Source organism: Condylostylus longicornis, unplaced genomic scaffold (genome assembly GCF_029603195.1).
Source record: "Condylostylus longicornis isolate FDR11 unplaced genomic scaffold, ASM2960319v2 ptg000018l, whole genome shotgun sequence".
NCBI lineage: Eukaryota > Metazoa > Arthropoda > Insecta > Diptera > Dolichopodidae > Condylostylus > Condylostylus longicornis.
Window position 1 is genome coordinate 8,764,847 of NW_026577987.1, and position 12,403 is coordinate 8,777,249.

Consider the following 12,403-nt stretch of genomic DNA (forward strand, 5'->3'; position numbering starts at 1 on the left):
GCGCTCAGAAAGATCTTCTTGTAGGCTTCCTAATTTCAGAAAGATGGAAAATTTCTTTATTATTTTTTCATTCGGGCCTATTTTATCACCCCGGTTTAGTAATACCATCGGATTTCAGACACTCTGTGTAACAAAATCATAATATATTACATATACTTGTAGTATAGTATTGATAAACTTAAGTAAGAAACAAATTCTGTAGAAATAGGAAAAAAGTGAAAATAAAAATAGAACTCCATTTTCCTTTAGGAATTTCTTCTATCACTATTTTTTGTTTCAACTAAAAAAAAAAATATTTTAATTTTTTACGATTATGTCTGTTCTTTTTTTGTACACATAATTATGGTGCGGATTTAACTCTATTACATAAGTATTTTAACTATTTTTGAATGTATGAATGAGTATGTATATATGTATGAATACATGTATAACAAGGTATGTTTGAGTGTAATTTGTGAGTAGATACGTAATTGGTAGAGAAAAATATGGAAAAAAATTTAATTATATAATTTTTAAATTTAGCTTGTATAGGTTTTTCTACACGAAATTTTTTGTAAATCTTAAAGAGATTTGAAAAAATCAGTGAAAAAATTTTGAGTTGTTTTTAGAGTTTAAGATAAGAGGTATGTGTGTACATAAGTAATAATAATATTTTAGTTAATGAATGTAGATTTTAGTTGACAGCCATTAAGTTATTGTAGTTAATTGTTTTTTTTTTCAATTATAATTCTCGATTTTGTCCTGAATTGGGAAGAGAGGAAAAAATGCACAGTATCGAATAGCATACAGACACAAAGTTAATTATTCTTTTAAATTATTTGATTTATTCTTAATGTTTAATGTTCGAATAAGTTCGAAGTAAATAAATATAACAATTTTTAATATACATACTTATATTTACATACACATTATTTAAACAAACCTTTTAAAGTTTTCATTGTTTTTTCTATTTTCAGGTAATGTTTTATGCTGCATCTGGAATTTGTCAAATTTTAGTACTTATTTCATAGCTTCATATACATTTTATGTATGTATATATAATTTCAGTGTTAATTGCAAAGCAAACAATACTTGTTTATACTCCAATAATTCTGTGTGTGGGATCCGACATTCATGAAAGTGCAATCAACTAATTGAAAAGAACCCAATTATTACAAAGCTCAGAATTAAGAGGAATAAAATAAAAAAATATAAATATTAATATAAAAAAAACTGGCTACATATTGGTCTAATTAAGCTATCCGTTTAGAAATGAAAATGGTTAAATAAATACCAATTAACAAGACCAATTCTGCCCGTTTGCAATTTTTTGAAATTTTAAGCATACCCTATTCTTGTTTTAAAGACAAAAATTGCAAATTGCTAGTTTACCATTAGGAATTAGTAGACCACATAAAAAGCTCTCCGAATCTCGAATGTAAGCCACCAAAAAGGACACATGTTATTTTTTTTTAACATTTTATTTTACTGATATTAAACACAAGTTTTTTTTGCTATAAAACATAACAAGGAAATTAAAGAATAAGTAAAAAACAAAAGGACAGTTGTATGTACAACATCTTGTCCTAGTTTTTTTTTTTTAATTTTTTAAGTTTTTCTCTTGTTTGTTTTTTTTTTAATTTCATTTTTTTCTTTCTTCTCTTTCTTCCTTAGAGCATCCTGTGTTGTAAATGCTTCTGTATGTTTGTATATATAGTAAAACGTAAATATATTTTTACTACAGCCATCTATAATAGGTAGAGTAGAAAAAAAAATTCTATTATAAAAATGCAGGTTTTAGTAAAAAGTTTTGAGAGAAAGAGTGCATAAAATAAGGTCGAATAAACTCGTTACATACCTTTTTCAACAAAAGGCAAAAAACACAATGTTTTTTACACGAAAAATCTGAAATTTGCATATTGTTAGGCTTCATATATAGCTAGTAAGAAATTACATTCGTCCTTTGCTATTATTGTTCTTATGTTTCTTATGGCATAGAATATTATGCATCTGTATACATGTATGTAATTAAAAATTATTCTTATATGTTTTTTATGAATTTTCGTACAACCTATTGTACGCTTAAATTCTTGAATTGTTATGAATGCGATGGGATTACATGGTAATGAATCGTTGAGAAAATTATTTTAATTAAAATTAAAACAGAAAAAATTATGCGTTTCCCGTTTCTTTTTTTTTTATTTTTGATAAATACAAAACAATTTAATTTAATTGGAATTGAAAAAAAAATTGTTTTAATTTGTTTATGTAGCGGAGTAGTCATTATAAATTATTGAAAAGTTGCATCGTTCCAAAAAAGCAAGGATTTTTAATTCGCAATGAAACTCAACGAATTAAATTCAAAAAAAATTTTCGAAAAACTAAATTTTTTACTTTTACAAATTTGTAACATGCTTGAGTTATTCTTCAATATCCAAAAGTTTTTTTTATTAAGCTCTTCTTCTATAATTTTGTAATATTTTTTGCAGTAATTATAAAAAACTTGAAAATTCTTTAAGAACTTTAAGCACAGCTGTTATTTTCTAACATGCTATATGTGCAAATTTTGGAGTTAGGATTTATCGAATGTGCTTCACGTAAATTAGAGCTGAATTATCGAAAATCCCTTAAAGTACATATTTTTTTCCGCTTACTAAGCAATTACATTTATAGAAAGTATAAAAAAGTTTCCTTTTTCAGTATCTAATAATTCGAACTAATAATAGCAATTTAGAGCTAAGAACTTTTTATTTTTTGTATAATACGAGATTATTAATTCCTTAATTAGTGATACGTCATAAACAAAATTTCAAGATTGTTTTAAACCAAGAAGTGAAACTAAGAGCTCTAAAATGCATAGCTTGGAAATATATGGTTGTATATATATATGAATATATGCTTGTGTATGACGGTAATAATTTCTAATAATAATAATCATCAGTATTTTAAATTATAAAATATTTAAATAACGAAATTCTCAGAATGTAAAGTTAAAGATCCTTAATGAATATTATACAAACATATACATGATTTTTGCATATACATACTTTGGATATAGTATATATATGTACATATTATGTAGTATATCAACTATAACCAGATGTTGTTGATTGTTGAAATTATATTGTCTGTTTTCCCTTTCTCTTTCAATCTAAATCTCTTTCTATCTTTCTTATCTTCTATCTATCTTATTTTTTCCCGAAATAAAATTTATTAAATATAAAAAAAGCAATTTTTAGAAAAGGGAATATTATTGATTTTCTTTAGAATTTGCTTCTCATTTTGTTTTCCGTTTTAAAGATTTGATGAATTTATTACAAGTAGGAAAAAAAGAAAAGCACACAGATTGTAGGGAAAACTTTATAAATCACATCTGTTTACAAAATAAGATGATGTTTTTTTAATATCCTATCTTATTTAATAGAGATAGACGGACATATGTATATTATATATGTATACGTATACAAATTTTTACATTTGTTGTTATTATAAAAGGAAGAAATTCTTATTCTAAATCAATGATAAAATTTATTCATACTACGAGTATATCTAAGATTCTATGGTAATCAAGTACGTGCATATTAATATTTACGTCTACATATATGATTTTTACATAGTCCGTACGTATGTATGGTCAAAAATGTAAAATCGGCTCATATAATGAAAGTACCGTTTCTAAGTCAACTATACTTGAAATATAAAATTTTGAGAAAATTTTTGTCTATTTCTATATATAAATATAGAGATATAGATAACTCGACCCGTAGAATAACACAGAAATTTTAACTCGATCCGTACTAAAAGTTCAGTTGCTATAACACTTAATTTCCTTGAAGAAGATCCAGATGGCTGTCGCATTTTAAGATGATATTGCTTTTTGTATAAAATTTCAAAGAAATCTTTTTAATATTTTCTTCAAAAATATCAAAAGTATGAAATTGGCCCGTAGGTTCCAATTTTGAAGCCTTGGCATAACCAAAAAACTATAATCATTGCGTAACATAGCTAAAGTTAACCCAGATATAAATTATAATCAAAATCGATTCAGTTTAAACAGAGATTTGCGAGGGCACAGATAATTATACCGAAGTCTATTCAAAGATAATTTATGTTTTTCTATCACGGATGAAATTGAACTCCTGTTGAAAACTCGACATATGATATTTGATACCATCATTATACTCTGTTAATTTACAAAATTCATAATATAAAAAAAAATCCCGATTAAAATAAAAATTTGTGTATGGATGAGCTATGTCAAATACTAAAAGCAAATTTAAAATTGGTAATCAAATGGCAACGGGTTAATTCTTTTAGGAGATTTTTCAAATTTTATAATTTTTTAGCTAAAAATTTATGCATAATTTCCTGTTAAAGAAGGAATTCTTGTGAATTAACGGTAAAAAGTACATGATATGTAATATATAAAAAGTTAGGGTTTATGTACAAGTTTCCGAAATTCTAGGAGGACTTAACAAATTTTTGACAGCGAAATTTACAAAAAAAAAAATGTCAATTAAGGGCGTTTAACTCGATTTTCAAAATAAGTGTACTTACTTAGTCTTAAATCGATGATATAAATATATTATGAATTTACATACATATGTGTAGGCATGATTAAACTTAAAGTTCTCAAATTTTCTTACTATTGTGTTATGTGCACGTTTTTTAAAATAATTTTGAGTACATGTAATGTATTTCTTATAAATTGTTTATGAAGATACATTTAAATTTAAATGTGTATACATTTATGTGAATCTAAATATTATATAAATGAATTTTGTAGGTGGATGATAGGTAAAAATACATATACATCCGTGTAATATTATTCTATTCTCTATACAGTAAGTAGAAATTTTTAAATGTGGTTATTGAGTATGAATTCGTTTAGTTATGTAGGTTGAGTATAGATGCGATATTTATACTTTTTTTTAACAATGGATTGCGGAAAAAATATTTCAAATATAAAAAATGAATGAAAAGAAAATTTTTATTTCTCTTTCTTTTTCAAAATCTTGTTTAAGAGCAACACAAAAAGTACTTTAATTTAAAAAGGAAAAAAAATTCCTATATTGTTTTAATCTTCTTCTTAGATCCTTATTTCTCTTTCCCTATCCCCTCTGTTCACTCTTTGGTTCAATGAAACCTATACATTTTACGAGTATATAAGTATAAGTATAATTTTGATTGAAAAGTTAATGACTAGCAATGCTGCCAAATAGATTAGCCCAAATATCTTAATTTTTTTTAAATAAAATCTGCATTAAGAAGATTTGATAATAAAAATTTTCGAACCCTTCGAGATCTTCAATTAAAATTCAATAGAAAAAAGTAAGAAGTCAAAATATAACGATCTTAGTTTGCACCAAATCTAGAATTTAGTTGATGCGCCAAGTCGATTAATATAGAATTAATTGCAGAGGAGAATATGAAAAATTTTCTGTCATGGAAGTCAACTTTACCATGCGTTACCATAAATTGACTTTTTGATAAAAATTTTTTTTTTTGTGAACTTAGGAAAATAGAGAAAAAAGTATACAAAATTCCAATTTTCAAAAACTTCAGAAGCATTAAAAAAACTTGATTTTGAAGATAAAATATCTTTGAATGTAAAATTTCAAAATTTCAAGAATCTTATTTTGAAGTTTTGCACAAAAAATATAAAAAAAAAAAACTTCATTTTTAACATAAATCTTAACTCTTGGTAGCTCTGATGGCTAGAAACATTGCTACGTCCTATCAAAATGTCTACAGCACTAGTATGAACAATAAAGTGCTCCCATTACTTTTCTTAGATTGTTAGTAGTACCTTTGGCATATGCTATAAAAATGTATATTATAATATACATAACTGCATAATGTGTGTTTGTGTACTCGTTCTTGTTTTACAAATATAATAGTAAATTCAATAGTATATTGTTCAAGAGTCAAGTGTCAGCCACACATACCAACGTTCAAAATATACATGAGTATATTCAATCAAGTATAATATCTATAGTACGTTTTTGTTATAGAATTTACTTTGTGTTTTTTAAATGAAAAACATAGATCTTTTGCAGCTTTGCGTCTCAAAAATTCTTTAGAAAAAGATCTAAAATTTCTCAAACATATGTGAAATCAACTTTACCGTTCCTGAAGAATGGCTAAAAGTGATCAAATAAACATAAAATATTAGATATTGAATTTGGATAATTGTGTGTTAGTGAATATTTTTCAAAAATGAAAAGAATGTAAAACTTGCATGTGAAACCATGTACGAGTATGCAAGTACATTCATGTATACATAGAAGAATGTTGATATTTCGTTTTCTCCTTAAATTTTATTTTGTGAGGTCAATTCCTTAGCTCTGCATTATATGATTTGCTAAATTTTTTTCTTACTCTGACTTTATGAAATATCTGCAATAGTAAAATGCAAAGGTCAGTGTTTTAGCTTCCAGCATTTTTATCTTCTTTATTCTTTTTCTTTTCGTTCTGTCGCTGTGTACTCTGCCTTTTTATTTTGTTCTTTTTTAACATTTTTTTCAATAATTGTTGTACAATATGGAATTGGAGTATATACCATTTTCTACGTAAGAAATAAGTGTCCTTATATGTATACGGTGATTGATAGTTTAATAGCGTATTATCAGGTTTATGAATGATTCCATAGCAATTGAAAAAGGGAATTAATACTTAATAATAAAACATCTAATAAAATAAAAACTCTAAAAATTCAAGTTTTCTTGAAAAATGAAAATTTTCGAAACTCTACTACTTATTTAATTCCATTTTGTCATAAGAAAAAATTGAAATTAATCAAAAGAGATTCAACTAAAGATCAGTATATTTAATTTATCTGTATTTGGTGCAAAAACACATATGTATGTGCATATGATGTTATTTTTCCTTCAGGCAAAAGAAATGTGTAATATGACGTACTAGAATCAAACAGGATTTTTCAACAAAGATTCACCAATAGAATCTTACATGCAATACGTGTACAATGCAGAATGCGAAGGATTGCTAATGCTGTATAAATTTATTAAGTTAGATCATTTGTTTTTATGCTTTTTCTTTTTATTGGACGGAAATATTCTTTAAACCTCGAACAAAGAGATAAAAGTAATATTCTAAATTTTTTTTTAAAATTTGAATCAGAATAGTTTAGGGTTAATAATTCAATTTTTATAGCAGTATTAATTTTTTTAAAATTATATTTATTACAATATATTAAATAAGTTGTTAACACTCATCTCTTTATTATAATGTTACATAGAACCAAGAACCAATAGAACCAAGAGATTCGCTAATATTATTTTGATCCGGAAGTATACATGCTAATTTATTTTGCTTACAAAAGTATTTAAAGAAGTTTTTTAGTGAACACTTCTATATTTCATTAAATTTTCTTATTGCTTTAAACGTATTATATTAATTTCAAAGTTCAGGATAATATTCCATCTACAATTTCAGGTTGTTTCATATTTTAACTATGTTACATGTAAAGTTCAAATTCAAAAACACATGGTTTTAATCAATATATAGTTAAAAAATTTAAATGATGTAGTAGGTAAATAACTACAAAATTTCCTGTAAACTGTAGATATTTTTTTTAGGAATTAGAAATGAATCAGAACATAAACACGCATCCCTTTTTTTTATCTTCTACTAACAACTTTAAATGATTAGTGCAGCTTCCAACGTTTTTATGTACTCCCCAAGAAATATGCAAAAAATAGTGCAAATATTATCTTTCATTATTAGCTTTTAAATACGTTTGTATATGTATGTATGTATGTACATATTTAAAAAAAAATTGTTATGTAATTTTTATGAATCAACCCAACCGGGCCAAAAGAGTCGATGAAATAAAAAATTCAATATTAACGCAAAAAAAAAGAAAAAATGAGGACGAAAAAAAAAGTTTCAAAAATTCCCAAAATTCTGCAGATAAAGTATATTGCCACTATAATATGATATTGTCTACCATAATAGCATATTATAAAAGAATGATAGTTAAAAGCAATAAGCAATATATACAAAAATAAAAAAAAGCATCCATAATATAGAAGAAAAACGGGAACAAAACAGTAATTTTGTAAATCGATAAAAGGATAATAAAAAAGGAGAAAATTACATTATACAGCAATTTATTCTACATATGTATGCATAACGATAAGTAGCTATATATATGAATGTATGCACATGTATGTATATTGATTGTATATATGTACAAATACACTTATACAACATGCATCCATACGATTTACGAAATGTACGTTATCCTTTATTGATATGCTACACATAGAGTGTAGTAAGTAGTGTAGTATAGCTAAAATTAAAATTGTACATAATCAGTACGTATACATACATTTATGTTCGTATATGTATTTTTAACTTTCATACATGATTACATACTTAAATGAATTTATTTTTATAACATTTTTGTTATTAATTTTTTTTTTTTTTGTATGGATATTTAATGTGAAAAATGGTTGATTGGTGGTGGTTGTGAATGTATTGTACACTGTTATAACTGTTTTTATTTTATTTGTGTGATTCATTCAAAAAAAGAAGAATAGTATGTAAGTACAATAAAATATTCTTAAATTCTTGGAAAAACATAAAATAAACAAAAAATGGTAATAAAACGAAAATAAAGTATCAAAATTACAAAACAAAAAATGGTAATAAGGCAAAGAAAATAAATCGATACCCGGCGTAATGACAAAAAATTAAAAAAATTATTGTAGAAATGTTTACGCGAGAGGGTGTGCATTAACATCACCATATGGTGGAACGTGATGATGTCGAAAATTTTTAAGTGTATTGATTTTATAGGTTTTTTTTTTGTATACATATATAGATATACATACATATGTATATGCATACTTAATATGATTAAAAATATAATTTATTACATTTAAATCAATATACATATATACATATGTATGTATATATACAAAAATGAAACCAAAATTTTGAATCACCGTTTTTCACTAATAATCCGCTCTCGATCAATATGAAATTTATAAAAGCTGTTTAGAAAAATTCCGAAAACAAAATGAAGTTTTTTAGATGATTTCCCTAAGAAAAATAAATTTTAAAAACCTATCGGTTCGGAAGTTTAAGTGAAAAAATTTTTGCGTATGCGTATGGCTATATCTGTAATCGAAAGTTTTTTTTTTTTGATTACAGATATAGCCATACGGATTATTGTTGGAAAGTTCTTGGCAAGATTTATAATTTTACTATTCTGAAATGAACATATTAAATATACATATGTAGTTTTATCCGCTGCACAATATTGCTGATATTTAATAGATTTAAAAAAAATACCTACTATGAGGCCACTTGTGATCACATAGTAGATTTTAAGATCTACAAAAATCTTAAACCAGGAAATTGATTTTAAAGCGTTTAAAAAGTTTTTTAAAACACTGTAAGACACTTGTAACTTTTTTCTTTAGATATTGTAGATATTTGCGACGGCAGAGCTTGTATTAAAATAAATTAAATATGACTTAGAAAAAAATAACTAAACTCATTCCGAAATTAAATTAAGCATAATTTACTATTTATTATTTAAACTTGAGACTAATTTTAACTATTTACTATAGGATGTTAATCGTATTTCTATATTTTTATAAGTTGCTCTAAAATCTAAACTGAAATGTCCAGCATAATTAATTACGCCAGCCATAACTGATTACCCATATTAAAAATATCGAATTTTGATTTATCAAAGCTCTACTTTTTCTTGCTAAACTTTATGTAACTCAAATATTGCGTGGAGTAAGCAATAACTCATTTTACAGACATGTACCCAAATAAGGATTTTATTCTTTATTGGTATCAAATATAATTAAGACTGAAACAAATTTTTTCTCATCCCTAATTTGTAACTCATTAAATAACCGATTCGGCCACTCTTATTGAAAATCCTATATTTAATGCAGCATATTTAGAATTTATTAAATGTAACTCGTTATATTATATAAATATTTTTGATAGATTTTAACTATTTATAGATTTATAGTTTTACGTTTGAGTAATTCTTCAAATATGGTTTTAATTCATTCAATAATCGTAAACTTTTATGTATGCACTTATTATAATACATATTTATTTGTGTATGTGCATATATACTGGATAGACGCATTTTCAATAGTATGAGTTAGTAGTAACTATTACAAGTAAATTTAGAATGTTAAAAATAAAAAATCGAAAATAAAAAGAAGACACAAAAAATTTCATATTTATTATATTCGTTTCTTGTTTTCCTGGCTAGACATTTATTTTTGACTTTGCAAATTTTTTTTTGATCCTTTACATTTGTAATATTATTTTTTAATTTTTATAATTTTCTCCTAATATTCAGTAAACAGTTACTTTATTATACCATTCCATTTTATACCAATGAATCTGGAATAATAAAAATTTAAACAGAATTCAAAATTGATCTTATTTTTTTCTAGTTTTTTAATTAGAGTTCCAAAGAACATAATTTTCTTTAACAATTGGTTAATTATTTAACGAGTGATAGAGAGGAAAGTCGGAAACAATTCAAAGAATTCAAAGAATATGTACGAATAGTTTTCGTCAATTAATGAACATAGAGATTTTTGTTATCGAACTTCCTTGGATTTGAAAAACTGCACCAAGCGATGATTGTCACTGACTGCTAGCAAAAGTTTTTCATCTGGCTGGGCAGAAGGTAAATTCGGAAAGATTATATCAATGCACCGAGAAAGCGTGGATATTTTTGGAATGAAATATTCATGTTTACACGAAAAAATAATATGGTCATCAGGTATAGAAAAACCCTACCGTGAAACTTTAATCAAAAGTTTTAGAATTCTGAATCTTCTAGTTATTTCATGAAATCACAAATTATTAAGTATTTCAAAGAATAAGAACATAAACCAATTATTTTAGAAGATTATTTTTAATAAAAGTCTTAGTTTAAAACAAAAAGAGATGATATTTTTAAATAATGAATCGCTTATTATTTTGTTCTTAAAAAATTCGTAAATATTTGCAAAATTCGGCGCTTTAAGGATATAGTTAAGCCTTGTTTAATAATTTTATCGGTATTACTTTTATATTGAGAAGTTGATTTTATTAGTATAAAGTTAAATTAAACCAAATACAACGACAAATAAATTGTTGAAAGTTCTTTTCATTAGAGTTTCGAAGTATGTTCAAGATTCATTCATAGTAATCGTTTGATTTTGTAAATGACAATCACCTGCAATTAAGCAATTTTTACAGTTGATCTATTAGAATTTCATTAATCATTTAACCTTTAAAAAGTGTAAAAAAATTAATAAAATTATAGTGAATTGTAGTGATAGTATCAGAATTTGTGACGGTTACGTCATATTGCCTTGGAATTCATGAGTAACTTCAACAGTAAGCATTTGACATATTGGGAAATGTCATTTTATAACTATTACTAGCATAAAGTAAATAATTGTAAAAATTTTATTTAAAATCAATTAACAAAAAAAAAAACAAATACCCACATGTACATAATATTGTACATAAGTAATTTATTATGTATACGTACTATATATGAGTGTTGCAGCAATATACGTAACACAAAGATATTTTCCATTTTTTTTTTATTATCATCTAATTGTTAAATTGGCCTTTTGAAGTCTGGTGCATTATTTTTAATATTTTTTCTTATTTTATTTCATAATTTTTTGTTTGGAATTCTCATCTTCAATAATGTAATTCTTGACTATACTTTTTTTGATTTTTTGTGACCTCAACGACTTTTGATATTTTTGTTGCATAGAGTTTTTTCGTTATGAGCAGGATGAGGTCATAAACTCTCTCTGTGAAATGTTAGGAAGCAAGAAGAGTAATGGATATAAAAAGTATATCAGTTACTGGTTAATGTTTTTTAAATATTAATTCACTTACTCATATGCTGCATCTTAAATGTTTTAATATTTTTATATATCCTTAAAATTTCAGTGAACTTTAAACATTTGAAAAAGTTATAAATTTATGATATACTTTCCTGTAACCAGAGATCAACAATCAGCAGCCTTTTAAAACTTTTTGTTCGGCCCGCCAAACGACCAAAATATTTTTGCAAAAAATCAATAAATTTATTGAGTGTGAGAGTGACGAAATCTGTTTGGCTCTAACAGAAGCACAGTAAGAGAAATCTATTTTATTGTGCGGAAATAATTCATATTTTATCATAGGAATAATTAATAAAGTACCAAAGAAAACAAAAATGAATGACGAAAATCAAGATTTTAATGAAAATTTGACTTAAACATTATTTCTTTATTACTTAATGATTACACAGAAACGCTATTATGCTTTATTTGCAAAGAATCTATAAGTACATTCAAAGAATTTAGTCTGCGCCCCCACGACAAGCAAAAAATAAGTATGATAAATATGGGTCTCAATTCTG